General features: G+C 39.7%; 1 protein-coding gene and 1 non-coding gene across 2 annotated transcripts in view; both read right to left on the bottom strand.

Annotated features, from left to right (window-relative positions):
- Positions 1 to 19,921, bottom strand: part of LOC126184445 (circadian locomoter output cycles protein kaput) — an 837,361-nt gene that overhangs the window by 801,417 nt on the left and 16,023 nt on the right. The window lies entirely within an intron of this gene.
- On the bottom strand, positions 140 to 214 carry Trnas-cga (transfer RNA serine (anticodon CGA)). Its single transcript has one exon. It is a non-coding gene; the product is annotated as a tRNA-Ser (tRNA).

A 19,921-nucleotide genomic window follows, 5' to 3' on the forward strand; every position in this document is an offset into this window, starting at 1 on the left:
AGATAGTTAACTAACCTCTTCCAACATACCTAACATTATTCCTCCATTTAAAAAATACGAAGTTGATTCCTAAAATACTGACGTTCTTGCAATGTGTAAACCTCTTTATACGTGAAACTGCCTGGCAGATTAAATCTGTGTGCCCGACCGAGACTCGAACTCGGGACCTTTGCCTTTCGAGGGCAAGTGCTCTACCATCTGAGCTACCGAAGCACAACTCACGCCCGGTCCTCACAGCTTTACTTCTGCCAGTATCTCGTCTCCTACCTTCCAAACTTTACAGAAGCTCTCCTGCGAAACTTGCAGAACTAGCACTCCTGAAAGAAAGGATATTGCGTAGACATGGCTTAGCCACAGCCTGGGGGATGTTTCCAGAATGAGATTTTCACTCTGCAGCGGAGTGTGCGCTGATATGAAATTTCCTGGCAGATTAAAACTGTGTGCCCGACCGAGACTCGAACTCGGGACCTTTGCCTTTCGCGGGCAATTGCTCTACCTGCAAGATTCGCAGGAGAGCTTCTGTAAAGTTTGGAATGTAGGAGACGAGATACTGGCAGAAGTAAAGCTGTGAGGAACGGGCGTGAGTCGTGCTTCGGTAACTCAGATGGTAGAGCACTTGCCCGCGAAAGGCAAAGGTCCCGAGTTCGAGACTCGGTCGGGCACACAGTTTTAATCTGCCAGGAAGTTTCATATCAGCGCACATTCCGCTGCAGAGTGAAAATCTCATTCTCTTTATACGTTTTTACATGTTGATTGTGCTTAAGGAAAACTACTAAAACCTATGTTTGTAAATGATCATGAAACAGCACTATCACTACTTACAGAAAGTTAGTGATGCGAGGAAGTCGTCTGATTTTCAAATACGTAAACGGAGGAAAATAATGTCATGATTAGAACTTCACATTTGCTGACATCGAAGTAATTAAAGGCGGTGTACAGATTCAGTTGCCGAGGATTAGAGGGAAGAATCGTCCTTGACCTGTTGAAGTAGCTGTTTGGTATTAGCCTGAAGCGATTTGGAAAAGTAACTGAAAACCTGATTTAGTTAAGATCGAATGGGATTTGATCGCCGATCCTTCCGCGTACGTGTCCAAGGCCTCAGCTATTGCACCGCCTCGCGTGATATTTTCTTGCAGAGCTTTATTTTTCTACTAGAACACTCTTCTTATTATATAGCATAATTGATTTCACATTATGAAGAATGCAGAGATTTATTCCGCTCATGACTGTCGTGAAACAGAATGTCTGGAAACTTGGCGTGTATTAGTGCAGGATCCGCGTGTTCCCACGGGCAGCTGCCGCCTTCACCGGATGAGTTTGATTTTTAAGCGGTTTTGTAGGCCACTGGGCAGTCTTGGGATTTTTATGAAGTAATAAGGCGTGAGTAAGACTGGGTTCGCCTCACTAGGCGCGTGTCCAATGGCAAAGTACCCGCCGCGCTCGCTGCGTTTGTTCCCAAGCTTTCGCATTCCTCATTAAACCAAATTACTGCACTCTCACACAGCAGCCGAGTCTCTGAACAGTCCCTTCGACACGCTCTATCTAGACATCAAAGTACCGAGTCACTAATACACAGGCATCGGAAGGGAAATGCGTTTTATCCCATTCGTAGGTTAACAGAGATGAATTTTTGTTAAAATTTTCGTATTCGACGTGCACGAATTTCACAGTTGCTCTCACGATACTAATCCCGAATTTGCTCACAGAAACAGTTGAGGAGTAGAAATGGAAAACATTCTATGTGTCAGACCTGACATTTGTCAGCAGAATGAGAAGAAAATGTATCTTTGTTTGTAGGTAACTGATTTGTCTCTAAACAATTGAGGAGCTATTCTCATACCACTGAATTATGCTGTTCATTGCATCACCGCATAAAATAATGCGGCAGATTAGGAAAGAAATGCTTTATTGAGAATATTCTAAGTCCATATCAGGAAACTGACTGGTTGTTAATGCCAATAAGAGATTTTTTACGCGGGTCCTCGCAATAGAACAAAACAGCATATTATCGCTGATAACAATGCTGTTTATTTACACAAATAGCACCTTTAACAGTTTGCAACGAACGCGTTCATCTTCAGATGGCCGTTCATGTATATATATTACGCTTGTTGTTTACATTAGCTGTTAGCCGTTTTTTTCCAACGAATAATGTATACAAAAACAAATGTAATATAAATGTGAACAGCCGTCTGAAGATGAAGTTGGCGGTTCCAAACCGGTAACAGCGATATTTGTGTAAACGAGCACTTTATGGACGGTCACTGTTTTCAACTTTGCAAGAATTAGCTTGTTTTTTTTGTACACAGCCACAGTCTCCAGAAAGTCAGTTTGACAAAATAAGTCTCATTTCTTAGATTTTTCCTGCGATTCGGTATCATCTCGTGCAGTCGGGTGTACTGCCAGTGGTCTGCGTCTACTCAACTCAATATTTCGACGTCGTAAATCGGCGTCTTCATCAGGTGCTTCCTACGACTCCAAGTTACGACGTCGAAATATTGTGTTGGGAAGACACACACCACTGGCAGTGCACCCGATTCCACGAGATGACAAAATAAATGTCATTAATACTGATGAACTACATTTTATTTGTGATAACAGAAGTGCAGAAATACAGCATTAGGTTTTTAAGTAGCAGAATGCAAACGTAAACGCGCGTAAACTCCGTCCACATTCCGTGGTGGGGCCATCAGTACCGACCGACCGCCATGTCATCCTCTGTCAATGTATGCGGCATACAGGGGCGTGGGGTCAGCACACCGCTCTCTGGGCCATTGACAGTTTTCTTGACCTGGAGCCGCTTCTACTCGGTCAATTAACTTCTTGGCATCACGAAGCTGTGTTCCTCGTACCAATCCTCATACCAAAGAAATATCCCTGAGAGTATCGGGAATCGAACCCGAGTCCTCCGCATAGCAGTTAGCCGCGCTGACCACTTAGCGGTACTGCCGGTAGCACTGTAGTCAACAGAAAATACTTATCATATGTTTTAAATTGTGGAACTCCAGAGGGAAGCACATCTTGGCACAAAACCATGTGCTATTTACTAACTCATGTGCGAAAGACTTTCTCCATATTTTGACACCTGCAACAAACTACCTAGAACAAAAATAGTACTGAAAAAGCGTTTTCTGAAAATAATGGCACTTAGAATATTTTTCATTTTCTTTTTTTGGTCTTTTTTTGATTAAACACTTCAATTTGTTAACAGCGTAAGATAATTCCTGGAAAGTCACGAATTTCAGTCGTCTGTTAACCACATTATTTTGTAGAACAGAGATGTGCCAAACATCACAGCAAGGGATCCACAGTGATCCAAGTAAATGTGTCAGCTACTAAGTAGGAAATGACTACAACGAGGTAGCACACAAGACTTCTGGTTTAGGTTTTCTATGATTTCCCAAAATGGCTTGATGTCAACGTGGATCTGGCCCAACTTCGTGTCCGGCTGAGCTAGTGCCACGTCTCTGGCAACATCGATGTCAACGGAATGTCAAACTCCATCTTTATTCCCTATTTCTTTATAGGAAAAATCCATACCATAACAGTTAAGAAAAAGGACTTAAAGCAATCACTGAAATGTTTCTTCAATAGGTATTTCAAGATGACACAAAGCTTATTTTATTATACTGGAGAGCAGAAATGAGCAAGCAAGAAGATATTATACTTTCTTCGGGTTTGTGCGATGTATCATACAGAGTGGTGTTCCTTTTCTTAGGTAGAACAGTGCATGCTTATTATGATGAATTCACACTATATCTCTCCTGCAGTCACGTTGTCTGTTCAAAGTTTAGAAACACTGTACTGTCATACGACATACTCCATACTTCCTGCCGACCGTGCAGGAAGGCGATGGTATCTATCCTCTCAGGGCAATGTAATGCGATAACGTTGTTACAGGGAGGCATGAAGAAGGAAATGTAGACCGGAAACGCTCTTGGAATTCATAATGTGGCAGGAATTCGTCCCTCAGTATCACATACCATCGGTTTTGTAGCATGAGACAGCATGTTACAGCAACACCATTCGTCTGCAAGTAGCTTGCCTTTTGGTAAGAAGTTCCTGGAAGTCGATGGATACACGACCGCTGCGAGAAGACCTGCTTTATCTAAGCACGTATTTCTCTTTTGTTTTTTCTCCGCCTATCTATAATGACATTGTTGATGAAGATTCCATATCCTTGCCGAGGAAGACAGCGCAACTATAAACACCAGCATTCTGAGTAAGATGATTCCTACAGGGCCATTTGATTAGCACGATTTAATTGCATTGGTCACCCCGAGTTAGATATGACCAATACCATAATCGAATAATGCTGATTTATTTTCATATTTTCTTATATTTTTACCACATGACGATTCTGAATGGACGAGAAAATCGCTAAAATCTGTTACAAAGATTGCGTTATCGTTCAAATCTTGTACACCCCATCAGCTTTTGAAAAGGCCCAAATCGTGCTTGGTCTTTTATACTCACGAAACGTTTCGTAAACTGTCCGAAACGACTCAGATGCGATGAACCAAAAAATCCATATACTCTCAATTAATACAAACCATGTGAAACAATTATTGCCGCTAGGTATAATTACGAATTTTATGAATGCCAATTAAATCACAGAAGTGGATAAGTACATATATAAGAGCCTTTCAGTGTTTATCACTCTGGCTGATCATTTGCCCACAAACGCCACCAAAAACATCTGCTGAGTGTAAAGTAGATAACTCATTTATGATAAATGTGATTCACCGATTTCCTTCAATAGAATGGTATCGATCTGTGCTGAAAAATTTCATCTTATTAGCTTTATACCCGTAGGGAGAACAAGAGAACTTCAAATTGAATCTAGTAAGATATATTTCCGATGGGTATCGGGATAACATTCAAACAATACTGTTCCATATAATAAAAGTGGTATTATCATAAAGAACACGGTTCATACCATGTCTTAACTGGAAACTTTCCGACAGACCCTCTTCGTCCAAAGAAAATTCACCAAAGACCTGGGAGCAAACATTGCTGGGATTAGCATGTGCTGATTTTGTAGATATGCAGTTTATGTTGACGTAGACAGAGGAACCGAAACTTAACGGGTGACTGAAGATTGCAATATGACGCAGTAAATTATCAGATTCCAGAAGTCCATCTGCAGCTGATGTTACTGTTTGCTATATGCCAGGGGAAGTACTGTTTTCCTATCTTAGCGTTGGCGTATTGATACACGAGGGGAGAACTGTTGTGCGATCTGCAGAAATACATAATAGAACTAGTTAAGTGCGTGCATATTATGTTTTACAACAAATACCGTCTTCTCTTTTGTGAATTAAGATATTAAGAAGCAGACCAAATGTCTTGATGGATTACTACGGCAGCCTAGTGATGAGCTCCATAATATACTACAGAAACCTTTACGCCGATACAGTATGTTCTGTAAGTCTGACTAGCGGAATAGAATGTTATTACACATACACTGAAGAAATAATCCGACGCTCTGTAATATGTTCTAATATCACGTCGATACAAAATTATTCAGAACGTATGTTGTTAAATTATAGTTAAGATCTAATATATTTTCCTTCCAAGAATGTTTTAGCTTTACATCTTGCTTTGGAATCAACTCTGAATATTTCACATTCCACGTAAACATTTTTTTTTAATTTCTCAGTCTTGAGATTTTACATTAGACTGTTTATTAAATCGTTCATTCCACCAAATAGGTAGATCAGCTTAGATTTGTATTCTTCCTTTAATTTTTCCTCGAATAGTTACAAACGCTTATGAACGATAGTGGCAGTCAATATAATACTGTAGCGGAATAATCGTAAATTAATAAACTCATAAAATGCACTGAAGACGAAAGATGGAGATTATTTCATGAGAGCGGGGCTCTTTATATTGGAGCGTGCGGATTAGAAGTCTCAGAACTCGCAATGTGAACACGGAAAGATACTGTGTCTGCAGAGCAACAGGTCCTTACAAACGGAGACAGCGTTCCGATGTGAATCACGAAACTCTACTACAAAGCAGATCCGCTCTAATTTTAATATAAGTAATGACAACACTGTACAAGTTCCTTTATCTTTCAGCTTGTGCAGCTTGGAGTTTTCAGACTTCAACATGCAGTAAATTTCGGAACACTAGTGCGAAATTATCGAAAGAAGTCGTTTCAGAGAAGTTCCCCCTTAACAATAAATGGTTCCTTTCCTGTTGTGTTAGAATTTTACGTCCAATTGATAACAAAGTAACTGGAAATATAGATTCAGTATAGCAAGGTAAGGGAATATTTCGTCTGTAATATAGATTAAAGAGTCACTCTAATATTGGCGCTAAGCGTGTTGGAAAAAAAAATTGCAGAAAAATTTGATAGGACAGTAACAATAGTGTAGCTTCTTCTCACTGCGTTATTTCGCATATTAGAAAACGTGCAGCTGCTTGAACTATTACGATAACATGACTATAGGCTCTTAGTAAAGTATTAAGAAGGAGATATTGTGAGATAATGCACAGTAATTGTTTATAATGCATTCAAGCACACAAAGCTAGACGCGAAACTTTATTATAAATCTTGCACTATAGAGATACATAAAATTTTTTAGTGATGCATTAATGTTAGGATTAAGAAACAGGGCCGATGAGTCGCTGAAAACATAGTCTGTTCACCAGAAATGCAAATGCTCTTCTTATTTCCTATTTCCTTTCTGTTCATAAGCCACAGTGGACCCTGCCATAAATGGCAGAGGCTCTTATTTCTTCGACTTCCATCAAAATAATATGTATGTAGTCTTTCCTGGAATATCTGTAGGACGATGTAGATCTACGTTTTTGCTGTAACATATTTCTGAAGTTGCTAACTATCTAGAATAGGTAACCAAACTAATTTGCTCACTAAATAATATGTTTCCTCGCACGTCTTCTCAGATGTTGACTGCATTCGCCGTTGTTTCATACCAAAAAAATAATCTCCCGTCTTCAGAATGCCACTAACGTCTATCATTATGCTACTACTCTTCCCTAAATCTGAAGAACATGCCAGATAAGTATTTTTTCACCTCAAGAATAACTGTACATGAAATAGTAGATAATATATAAATATTTCAATATTACTCCACGGATATTATAAACAGGTTTAAAGAGGATGAAAATGCCATGTGATTAGAAATACCACGATATGCTAGAGGAAGCTGAAAGTGATCATTACAAAAACAATTTCATATTTCTTGAGCAGGAAACAGAAGGAAGGAAGGGAGATTGAGTTTAACATCCCCTTCGACATCGAGGTCATTACAGACGGAGCACAAGGTCGGATTGTATGAAGGTTGGGAAAGGAAATCAGCCGTGTTCCTTCAAAGGAACCATCCGATCATTTGCCTGGAGCGATTTAGGGAAATCACGGGAAACCTAAATCGGGGTAGCCCGATGCGGGTTTGAACCATCGTCCTCCCGAATGCGAGTCCTGTGCGCTAACCACCGAACCACCTCGCCTGGCAGCAGGCAACAGATTTTATGACGAAAGATTTTCAATGACGGAAATGAGTATTTATTTGCACACACTGGGGCTTTAAGCAAAGACCTGTTTTAACAAGTCATAAATACATATTGACAATACTATTTTACAAATGGTAAATGAAACGCCATAAAAACAAGCTGTAAACCTGTAAATCTCCCTGACATGACAGGAAAGTAGGTTTAAGTGATACTGAAAAGCTGAAGCACACTTCTGTATCCGAACAACGAAGTAAAAAAGTAACAAACAGAGGAAAAACATTCACTCATACTCTTGAAAGAGGTAAATAAGTTTTAGAGTCATTGCGTAAGAAGTGCGTTGGCATCGTTAGTGGTGAGAGTCTTGACAAAATAAGGATTATTCTCAAAGTGTTTGCATAGCTGATACAAGAGCAAAGCACAAATCATCAAAGAGAATGGCAAAAATTCAAAATTGACTGTTGCAATAAGACATATGTTTCACGTCAGCCGTTCTTGTGAATGATATTATTGTACGGCAGTCTACTTTCTAACCATGTAAGTACTTACAGAAGTCCTTTATGCTTTAGAAATGTGTGATGTTTTCTTGTAGGTTATTGTGGGGCAGTTAGTGGTGCTTCTTTCTTTACCAACAAAGAAAAACACTAATTGAAACTCAGTTATTTAAACAAGTGTTTCACTCTGCTCACAGGTAAAACAGCAACCACATTGTCTCTCTTGGATGTTTCTCTCCAATAATAGAATTTTGCAGTCACTGACATAAAAACAAATTCACCGTGTCACAGTTTTTCTAATAGTGTACTGACTCTCACTGTCACGAAAGCGAGGTAGCACATGGAATCACACCTTTTGTTATATTTCGACACCTGTGTTCGTTTGAGATAAGTAACTGCTGTATTCAAGGGGAAAGGTTAACGAGACATAAAAGCCTGCATGTACTTAATATTTTACACTGATTTGCCGAAGCGATAACTAAATGTTAAGAATCATGAACATTGGTATCTGATTACGCTGTGAATCTGTTTGTCCGGGAGGGTGCTGAGGTGAGGTCTTCAGTTGCTATAGTATTGCATTAACGCCTACCAGCATTACTAAACAGTAACGAAGGCGATCGCCAGGAAACTGTGGTAGATCTGCGAAAGACGGGAAAAACCATAAAATGTTCTGAATGCCTCAGCCATTGCACTGGAAATTCTGAAAAAGGAGACAAAAATCTGTGGTAATAGTGGGGCCGCCATTTTGACCTGTAAAGTACGTGATGACAAAAATTTACTTTGCAGGCTGCTCACGTGTACATCTAGGTTTTCAGAATGGACGCTATTTATGTTATCTAAGGACAATCCCTTGCTACATCGAACTAAGTAAGAAAAAATTAGCTACTTGCAAGTTTCATTGACGAAACAAACTAGACAACGGATGCGGCAGACTCTTACACTTTTTGAAATGGTGTATGTCTTCTTCTTCTGCCTGCTTTTTCTTTTATCTCGTAAATTATGTATGTCATTGTTGATTATGCTGCAGTGATAATAATGCAATAGTGACTGAGAAGCAACTATAGTAAGCAGGTTTCAGTATCACCTGACGTAACATTTTACTGAGGATATTATATGTCATTGTAGTAGGAGGAAGAATAACACCACAGATTTTGGCAGTTACTGCCACACTTACGTACACGACTTTCCAATCAATAAATCCACGGAAAAATTTTGGGGTTAAGAAAAGTGCTTACAAACGTTGCATAAAAATATTAAAAGTGTTTAATACAAGAAAAAAGCTACATTTTTTGCGTTCCTGTTCCTTCCTGAAAGGATTTAATTTGTTGTATCGAGGACTACAATATTCAGAAACAGAAATTTTAATAGGTCATTAAATATTTTATGCACTTAGAGAAAAGCTTTACAGCAGAAATAATAATTTATGAAGTCATTTTGTTGTGAAACTATTAAGCATTAACGAATATCTGAGACTGCATCATCAAAGAGAAGGGACGATACATTTCAATAAATTTAAGGGAGAAAGGATCAATCAAATAAACAGACAGAATATGGTGTAGCTAGCTGAAGACACAGCCAGTCAGCCATTTACTAGGAGTATTCTTTTGAGAGGTCTGTTATGAGGTCAGGTGTTCGGATAACCTAACCACACGTATACAGTTCGAAATTCAAATTCGGTTAGAATAAAGATTAATTGCCCAAAACAGAATAGTAGAAGCTGTTGATTACTTTATGGGGTAGTATAACTGATTGAAATTTTGGTGAAAGTAATAGTTGAAGAGTGACAGACTGTAATGAAACTACTCATATTTCTTTAACACCTGTACAACTGTCATAAAATTAATTACGATGTAGCCCAGAAGAAGCAGTGCTGTTATTAAAGTGTCAGTTTCCATTACTAAAATCTGTTCCCGGTATAACATGCATGTCAAATTCACCCTTATTTACGTACAAACGTATTATTACAACTAAGAATGGGCTTCAAGACGTCATTTCGTTAGTTTCATTTGTTTAGCCTATTAATATTATGTGATAAATTATGCAGTCTATGCGTCGCTTCACACCCTAAAACTTGACCTGTAAAAAACTATTTTCTACACTGAGCTGGTGCAGACTGACCTAATACATTTATCCGACTATGATATTAATATGCCAATTACAATGAATTTATGAGAATAACCGTTTCACGGTGCTGCAGATGGCACGGGAACCATTCTCGGCGCCCAACTAAACACAGCTTTGGGAGACGTGCTTTCATGAAGTTTTGGTGCACAAATTCGATCTCAGGATATTCAATCAGGAACGAATCTTCGTGCTACGAATAATTTTGGACTCACCTAGATAAAAGAATGCAGGTTCGCATTGGACTGCAAGTAAATCTGGTTTCCGCCGATTGTAGAGAGACGTAAGTTGAATAAAGGGCATGATAAGGGCATGCGACATGCATTCGCGTAGTCTTCGTAGACTCAGTGTTCAAAAGCTCAAAGAAAGAACAGCGTTAACATGAAAAAAGAATACTTAAATTCGTTAATATACTTCGCAAAATATCCGAAAACCGCTACAGAAGAGATGACGTTCGTCTCCTAAGGCCCTATCCAATGGCTCTGTCCTTCGAACAGAAATAACAGGAAAGTTGCAATCGATTATGAAATAGAATATCAGAATCAAAGAAATTTCACATTTCAGGACAAGGTTTGAAGACAATTCCAGCGACTGGACGAAAAAGCGTAGTTAGTTTCCATCCTGACCTTTCTGTTACTGTATTCGTTTTAGTCTGATAAAAATACATAACGATGATATTTAACTTCGCAGCATTTTCTCAGACGTTCTTAGGAGACAATTCCATGGGTGGTGGCACATCTTCATGAAATTGAATTGGCGACAGAGATTAGTGTTCCTCCTCTTATGGAACACTTAATTGCTAAGAGTTTTGCATTCTTTAAGCACAATTGTGAACAACTTATGGACACTTTTATATCTTTATACAAACACTGATAAATGCAGTTTAAAAATAATCGTATATTTCAAGGAGCATTCATAGTGGTCAAATGACTACGAGTAAGGTGAGTTGAAGTCTAATACCCTCACAAGAGTAGGTATTATTAGACAACAGTGACGGGTTGAAGAAGGAAAACAAAATTGGGGCAGAAACACCGCAACCTCGATTCTCATGAGAAATATGCTCAAAAGAATCCATGGAAACTTTAGTGGATGTGTAAACGGCTAAATTACCCAACACAAGATCAGAAAACTGAGCATTATAGGTGAAAAATTGTAGAAAAGAGGTTCAGTTGGTCTCCTCAAGAAGTCCTACGAGATCTTCTAGAGTGAACAGCCAACAGAAATGCTATAAATCCGTTCGTTTATCCACCCTATATTTTTTTCAAAGACTACAAGAGCAAGAGTAGAATATTAGGAAGGATACGTCAGCATACACTGACATATCTGTCATTCAGTTTTGGAACAGAATAAGACAAGTACTGAGTAAAATTGTTGCCTAGTTACAACTTCCGTGTATAGCGTGGACAGGGACATGCATGAACTAGGTTAAAGTGATTCATAATTAAGCCAAAATGCACTGTTTGTTCACATAACGGCACTGGCTGAGCGAACGTATTTTTCAGAATTTTGTCATAAACACATAGCAAATAAATGTCAGAGCACTGCGAGTTCGTAAGAAATAAGAGATTAATTTGATACACTCTCAGCTGTCGGACTCGCCGGTGTGCCAATGTGACCCCAAAGTATACGTCACTGCACTACTTCCGGGTACGAATAAAAATTTATCTCTGTTTACGTATTAACAGTGTGTTGTAGCGAATGTTTTGTATCATCGTTCATCACGTACTTCCTTGTAGAATTAGTGAATGTAGTAGGGGTGAACTGACCATTTGTGTGGTTCCTTGTAGTCTCTTATCTCATTTATCTCGTTTCGAGGATCCTTTTGTGAAATATACGAGACGTAGGTGCCGAAAATTTATACATTGTCTCTGGATTACTAATTGCCAAAATTTACTCAGGAGAATTAGCTTTGATTCTAATAATCGAACCAGCAACTTTAACGTCTGGTTGTGCTTAACATCCTTTCTGAAATTATGAAATTATCGTATATTTTCTGTAAGAGTTCCTGGTGGTGATCCTACGCAGTCTAACAGCAGTCATGAGTAATTCGCAGGAGAAATTAGGTAAGTAATCAAGGAAGAATAATTAAAGTTTTTCACGCCGTCTACATCGAGGTCTTTAGAGACGTCTTGGGCGTTCAGCTGTATTAACTAATAATATATGTTCGGATTATTCCACTCAGCTGTTCTTATTTACGATTTTTATACTACGTTCTTGGTTTTGGAATTATGTAAGCGCATGTTAATGTGTCTATATAGACGTCTGAATGAACTATCATGGAAGAAAATCGGACAATTCAAGTGGTGTACGCATACAAGACAGCCTGTGTACTCTAGCGTCTCCTGAGATCATCTGCTTCCAAAGTTAGGTTGCACAATGTTTCTTCTATGTGTACACTGTTTTCTTCAGGTAAGAGCCATGATTACAGCTAATTCTCTTCCGAAGACGATCGATGTAGAAGGACGATCTGTAGAATCAAAGCTGCTCATATTTCTTAAGACTAGTAAAGACACGAACAGATATTTTTGTGTTATCTATCCTATCACATTGACTACTTGGGCGTTCATATGTACTTACGAATGATACATGATTAGATTAATATTTGTGTTATGTTATCGATTTCGGAGCTGTGTATCATATAATATGCGTGCTATCTTATCCTGCCACAAGACTACAAATAGGTAATCTGACGGCGTTTATCAATTGAATCTGACCCGAAGGAAAGTTATTTAGAGATTCCACGACATGCAAACAACACTGCCACTCACAAGTAGTCTTCTATGTCAAGAACTGTGCTACAGCTCCTGCAATACAAATCAGTTGTTTGTAAAATGTAAACTTTCACGGACGGAATTGTCACAATTAATAAAATATTTCGGGCTATTATCCCGTGGTCGAAGAGATTTCACTCAGATAGGTACGAAAACGTCGGGTTTTGAAGTGCAATCCCATCGATCACGGCATAATAGTCTGGAATACTTTATTAATTTTGAAATTAGTTCTTTGTAACCTCAAGATGAGCTGAGCTGTGATGCAGTCCGTCGATCGTTTATTGAGGTAGATTTGTAGGTAAATTGTGTATTGAAATGGAACAGACTTGCAGTAATTTACTTTGGATTATGACTTATTTCCACTGCTGTATTACGATATCAACTGTTACCACACACTATTGCACCGCATGTTTCCACTATGCCTTGTTTGGCGTCGCTCTCCAGAGTTTAAAGAAAAATGCAATACTGTTTCAGCAATTTTGTTTCCTACGTGGTGTTTTCTTCTAATCAAACAGCGTCCTACTCTGTGGTTTGAGTTCAGAGTTCATTTGCATGTTACTTTACATATAAAAAGTTGAATTGTTTGTCACTGAACGAAATATGAGGTGGCATAGGAGGTTTCCGAAGATATGTTCATCTTACAAACTCCGTTCTTAGACTTACATAAGGCTTTGCAAGTCAGTCACTATTGGAGTATACTGAACCATTCAAATACTGTGCACGTACAAAGGCGAATGCGCACATTAGCGTCTTCCTGGCTCATCTGTTTATAAAACTCGCTAGCACGATGGTTCTTCTACGTGTGCACTATTTGACTTGAACGATACACTCCAGCATACACTGATCTGGACAATCATATGAACGTCTGAGAGTGGAGTTATACATATAGAGTCATACATATAGAGAAGATCCAACGGAGAGCAGCGCGCTTCGTTACAGGATCATTTAGTAATCGCGAAAGAGTTACGGATATGATAGATAAACTCCAGTGGAAGACCCTGCAAGAGAGACGCTCAGTAGCTCGGTACGGGCTTTTGTTGAAGTTTCGATAACATACCTTCACCGAGGAGTCAAGTAGTATATTGCTCCCTCCTACGTATATCTCGCGAAGAGACCATGAGGATAAAATCAGAGAGATTAGAGCTCACACAGAGGCATACCGACAATCTTTCTTTCCACGAACAATAGGAGACTGGAATAGAAGGGAGAACCGATAGAGGTAGTCAAAGTACCCTCCGCCACACACCGTCAGGGGGCTTGCGGAGTATGGATGTAGATGTAGATGTAGATGGTGATTCAGCTGCCCCTCAATGTCGTTTTACACAAACCGCAATGTTAATCTGACCTTCAAAAACCAGGTGCGAGATTTTCATATTCTCTCACTCGCTACGAGCAAACTATTACTACTACAGAAAAAATGAACCCTACCTTTTTGTTGGAAATTTAATGTAGTTAACTTTTGTACTTGGATACGTTATCGCTGGAGGCCACGGTTTTCGAGTTATCCGAGAAAAACGCACAGAAGTGACATTCCAACGCAACTCCACCCCCACACTCATCCCTCACCAGTCAGGATTTCTAGTATGTTATTCGTGGCACTCCCTCCTACCACTGTACAAGAATTTCCGACTACACGCTTCAGCGTAGTCGACTATTTCGTTAACAGTATTAATTTAAACGTGCCCGTTTGGGCAATAAAAGAAAAACGACTTTCGTAAACGGTATGCTAAAGTAAATCACGTTGACAATTCGATCTAAACTGAACTCTTACAAGCACAATAGTTTCGTAGTCAGAAAGCCTGATGAATGGAACGACTTAATTGTTTATTCTGTGCTGCTAAACTTCACAGAATTAAATTACAATGAAATGAACACCCTTAGCTGCTTTCAGGCGTTGACATACGTCAACGGGGACTGATGAAAATCGGGATCTCCTGCTTACATGGCAGACGCTCTATCAATCTTTTTTTTGTTTTTTTGTTCGTTATTGATCGTTGTGTTTGGTCGTTGCGGACGTCGCAAGACATCCTGTTCAAGTTCGGTGGTTGATCCTTCCATTCAGTTTTTTTATTACAGAGACCAACCGGCTCTATGACCGAACACGCTGAGCTACCGTGCCGGCATCCATCTGAGCCACCGAGGACACAGAGGATAGCGCGACTGCAGGGATTTATCTCTGGCACGCCTCCCGCGAAACTCACATTCTGAACGTATTGTCCCGCACTACATTCGTACTGCCCCCGCCCATTACACTCATTACTCGCGGCGCGTTGCCGATTCCCGTAAGAGTTCGGGCATTGTTTGTGCATTCGCACAGAATAAGATGGTCAAGTGGCCGGTGAGCCTTAAGTATATATATATACTAAGATGGTATCTGTTCTTTCGGACATGTCCGAAAGAACAGATACCATCTTAGTATATATATCTTCACAGAATTGTTACGTAAAATTTACACAAACGTCAATTTTACAATTTTTAAGTGCTCGACTAAGCCGGTGGCGTAATAAGGCCAGCCAACGAAGACAAAAAAGGTCGAATGTGGGAAATAATTTGTGCTGTCGCAAATTTTTGTACTGCCACGAACAACATACCACACATCCTAACAGGAGGGGCTGAATGTGGGAGTGGGGGTGCGTTTGGAGATCACTTTTGTATGTTCGTCTTTAATAAATCGAAAACTACAGCCTGTAGCAAAAACGTATCCCAGTAAAAAACTTAATTATTTTAAATTTTCTGCAAAATTTTTCTGTAGGACTGGTAGCTTACGCCTAGAGAACGAGAGAATTTGAAAATATCGGGCGTGGATTTTGAAGGCCAGATATAACATCGCAGGCAGCATAAAACAACATCGGTACACATCCCGTGTAATTTCGAAATCGATAACGTAAAATAAATACGATCGCTATAAAGACGCAGCTGAGTGGGATAATCAGAAAATGTATTATTACGAAGAAGATGACTTATGCTCTGGAAATGTTTCAATGAACTCCATCTGATAAACCATTAAAGAGTAGTAGTTGGTGTTTGATAACGGTTAAAGCTTCTGTTTCGACAGAGTTTTTACATTAGTGGCGGGCGAAATGAGGGAGGAATAGCGGGAAAATGAGGCGGGAAGAGGCGATGCGAGAATGCGAGATGCGTGTGCGATGGCGGCTGCGTCTGAGTCGGCACGCGACGCCTCAATCACAACTGCGGCGCTGCGTCTGGCGCTGTTCGCTGCGGCGGCCGGCCTGCAGCGGCGCCCAATATCGACCGAGGCCGAGCTGCCCGCCGCCACCGCCACCCACGGGGGGATGGACACAGCAACACCGCCACCGTCCTACCGACAACTCGTTTTCTGACTTATCTCTCAACACGCTGGCGTCGTCTTTTCCCCTTAGGATACGACACCTCTGGGAACTGTCCACAACGTCTGTGATTGCTGTACCACTGCGTCGGTGTACTGTCGTTTCCCAAATTACTGACTTCCGACGACAGCAAATTGACTGAATCGACATTTTTGACGCGCCCGCTGTAACAGACGTAAATATACTGGCGGTGTTAATAGGACATAAGGTCATGACAGTTCAAAAGTGTGTGAAATCTTATGGGACTTAACTGCTGAGGTCATCAGTCCCTAACCTTACACACTACTTAACATAAATTATCCTAAGGACAAACACACACACCCATGTCCGACGGAGGACTCGAACCTCCGCCGGGACTAGCCAAGGTCATGACAGCAAGCCGAGTTAATGGGGAAATCTATAAATTTATGGCACCAATCTGCTGAGGTCATCGGTCCGTAGGCTTACACACTGCTTAAGGAGGGTAGGACGTAGTAATAGACGGCAAATCATCGAGTAAAACTGAAGTGATATCAGGTGTTCCCCAGGGTAGCGTCCTGGGACCTCTGCTGTTCCTGATCTATGTAAATGACCTGGGTGACAATCCGAGCAGTACTCTTAGGTTGTTCGCAGATGATGCTGTAATTTACCGTCTAGTAAGGTCATCCGAAGACCAGTATCAGTTGCAAAGCGATTTAGAAAAGATTGCTGTATGGTGTGGCAGGTGGCAGTTGACGCTAAATAACGAAAAGTGTGAGGTGATCCACATGAGTTCCAAAAGAAATCCGTTGGAAATCGATTACTCGATAAATAGTACAATTCTCAAGGCTGTCAATTCAACTAAGTACCTGGGTGTTAAAATTACGAACAACTTCAGTTAGAAAGACCACATAGATAATATTGTGGGGAAAGTGAGGCAAAGGTTGCGTTTCATTGGCAGGACACTTAGAAGATGCAACAAGTCCACTAAACAGACAGCTTACACTACACTCGTTGGTCTTCTGTTAGATTATTGCTGCACGGTGTGGGATCCTTATCAGGTGGGATTGACGGAGGACATCGAAAGGGTGCAAAAGAGGGCAGCTCGTTTTGTATTATCACGTAGTAGGGGAGAGAGTGTGGCAGTTATGATACGCGAGTTGGGATGGAAGTCATTAAAGCAAAGACGTTTTTCGTCGCGGCGAGATCTATTTACGAAATTTCAGCCCGAATGCGAAAATATTTTGTTGAGTCCAGCCTACATAGGTAGGAATGATCATCAAAATAAAATAAGAGAAATCAGAGCTCGAACAGAAAGGTTTAGGTGTTGGTTTTTCCCGCGCGCTGTTCTGGAGTGGAATGGTAGAGAGATGGTATGATTGTGGTTCGATGAACCCTTTGCCAAGCACTTAAATGTGAATTGCAGAGTAATCATGTAGATGTAGACGTCAAACGGGCCGACTTGGAGCAGGAGAGGCATCATAGGACATTTTAATTTCCACTGCCTATACTTTTGCTAATAAATTCATAAAACTTTGTCAGCATGACCAGGAAGGTTTCAGAATGTACACTCACAGCAGTGGAAGTTCGAAAACATAACACAATAAATTTTTTTTACGTGTGAAATTTCTTCATTTTTTTCACTTACTAATGGCAGCATTTGTTGCTATAGGTACACTTTTCTTCATAAGTAAGAGAGATTCTTCGATGAATTTTGCACAGCATACAAACCATACTGAAAGGTGTATGAAACTCTAGAATTTTACAAATCTATTAAAAACTGTGATAAAAATTGGGGTAATTAACTAGAGAATTTGTGTTTTTTCTAAACATGAAGTTTAAAATATAACAGCTCTTTCGTTTTTTCATAAATTAAATAAATTCGAGAGTTCCATACACCTTTGAGTATGGTTTGTATGCTGTGCAAAATTCATCGAAGAATCTCTCTAACTTATGAAGAAAAGTGTACCTATAGCAACTAATGCAGCCATTAGTAAGTGAAAGGATGATGAAATTTCACACGGAAAAAAATTTATTTTATTATGTTTTCGATCTTCCACTGCAATGAGTGTGAATCCTGAATCCTTCCTGGTGATGCTGACAAAGTTTTATGAATTTATTTGTAAAAGTATACACAGTGGAAATTAAAATGTCCTGTGATGCCTCTCCTGCTCCAAGTCGGTCCGTTTGACGTCCTACCCCCCTTAATCTAAGTCAGACTAATTTACGCTAAGGACAATACACACACCCATGCCCGAGGAAGGATTCAAACCTCGGTCGGGGGGAGCCGCACGTACCGTGACAAGGCGCCTCAGACCGCTCGGCTTCACACGCGGCAGTTAATAGGAAAACAATTTTTTTCTGTGTGAAATAATGGAAGACAATTTCAATTACTGATAAAGAAAGGAGAGCTTTAAAGAGGGAATGTCCAATCAAAACACCTTGAGCCTACTAAATTTTCAGTCTTATTTTATTTTATTTTATTTGTGCAACTGGTGTTCCACAGGATTCGATATCGGGTCCCCTTCTGTTTTCGATATATGTGAATGACTTCCCTTCTTATCTGAAACAAGACGCTAAACTGACACTGTTTGCTGATGATACAAGCATCATTATTAATCCAGTAAAAGAAACCCAAATAGAAAATGTTAGACACAATGTCCTTGGAAAAGGTATTGATTGGTTTTCTGCGAATAGGCTTACCCTGAACTTTGAGAAAAAAAAAAACACAGTACATCCAATTTTCTACTGCAAGGAGTACAGTTCCTTCAGTAAATATAACACATCAACAGAAGTCAGTAGCCAGGGTAGAGCATACCAAGTTTTTGGGTGTACATATAGATGGGCATCTTAATTGGAAAATTCATATTTTGGATCTCCGAAAGCTACTAGGTTCAGCAACTTTTGCAATCAGAATAATTGCCAAGTTTGAGGATACAGATATTAATAAGCTAACATACTTTGCATATTTCCACTCTCTGATGTCATACGGAATAATATCTTAGGGTAACTCTACACTTAGACAAAAGTATTCACTGCTCAGAAGAAAGTGGTTAGAATAATGTGTGGGGCTCATAATCGCACATCTTGTAGGCATCTGTTTAAAAGGTTAGGAAATCTCACAACGGCCTCACAGTATATCTACTCAGTAACAAAATTTGTTCTCAACATGGACCAGTTTAAAAACAAGTGACATTCATGATTATAATACCAGAAGAAAGAAAGACTTACACTATCCTCTACTTGACCTTTTTTGGCACAGAAAGGGGTAAAACACGCTGCTGTAAAACTTTTCGATAAATTACCAGATTAAATAAAATGTCTGATAGACAGCAGTAATAGTTTCAAAAATAAACTGAAATCATGTCTCGTTGACAACTACTTCTCTACCACAGATGAATTCTTGAATAGGAATAAATATATCTTTAAGTATAATATATGCATTTTGTGCCATTTAAGGGAATGGGGTAGGTACAAAAAATTTAAGGTTAAAAAAAGACCTTTATTCATGTGTGAATTTCTTATGGACTTGACACGTTATACATCATAACGATTACCGTGAGATTGATCAATAGACAAGTAACTAATTAGTTTCAGTGTTACATTACGCCATCTGCAGGCTCACTAACAGACGTGTAGGAAGAATCCCACCTCCTGTACATCCGAAATAGCAGCCAGCATACAGTAGATAGATATCTTCGTCACACAGCGATCTCTTCGATCATCAGTTGTGAGCAAGTGATGATCGAAG

This window comes from Schistocerca cancellata, chromosome 4, assembly GCF_023864275.1.
Source record: "Schistocerca cancellata isolate TAMUIC-IGC-003103 chromosome 4, iqSchCanc2.1, whole genome shotgun sequence".
In the NCBI taxonomy this organism is placed as follows: domain Eukaryota; kingdom Metazoa; phylum Arthropoda; class Insecta; order Orthoptera; family Acrididae; genus Schistocerca; species Schistocerca cancellata.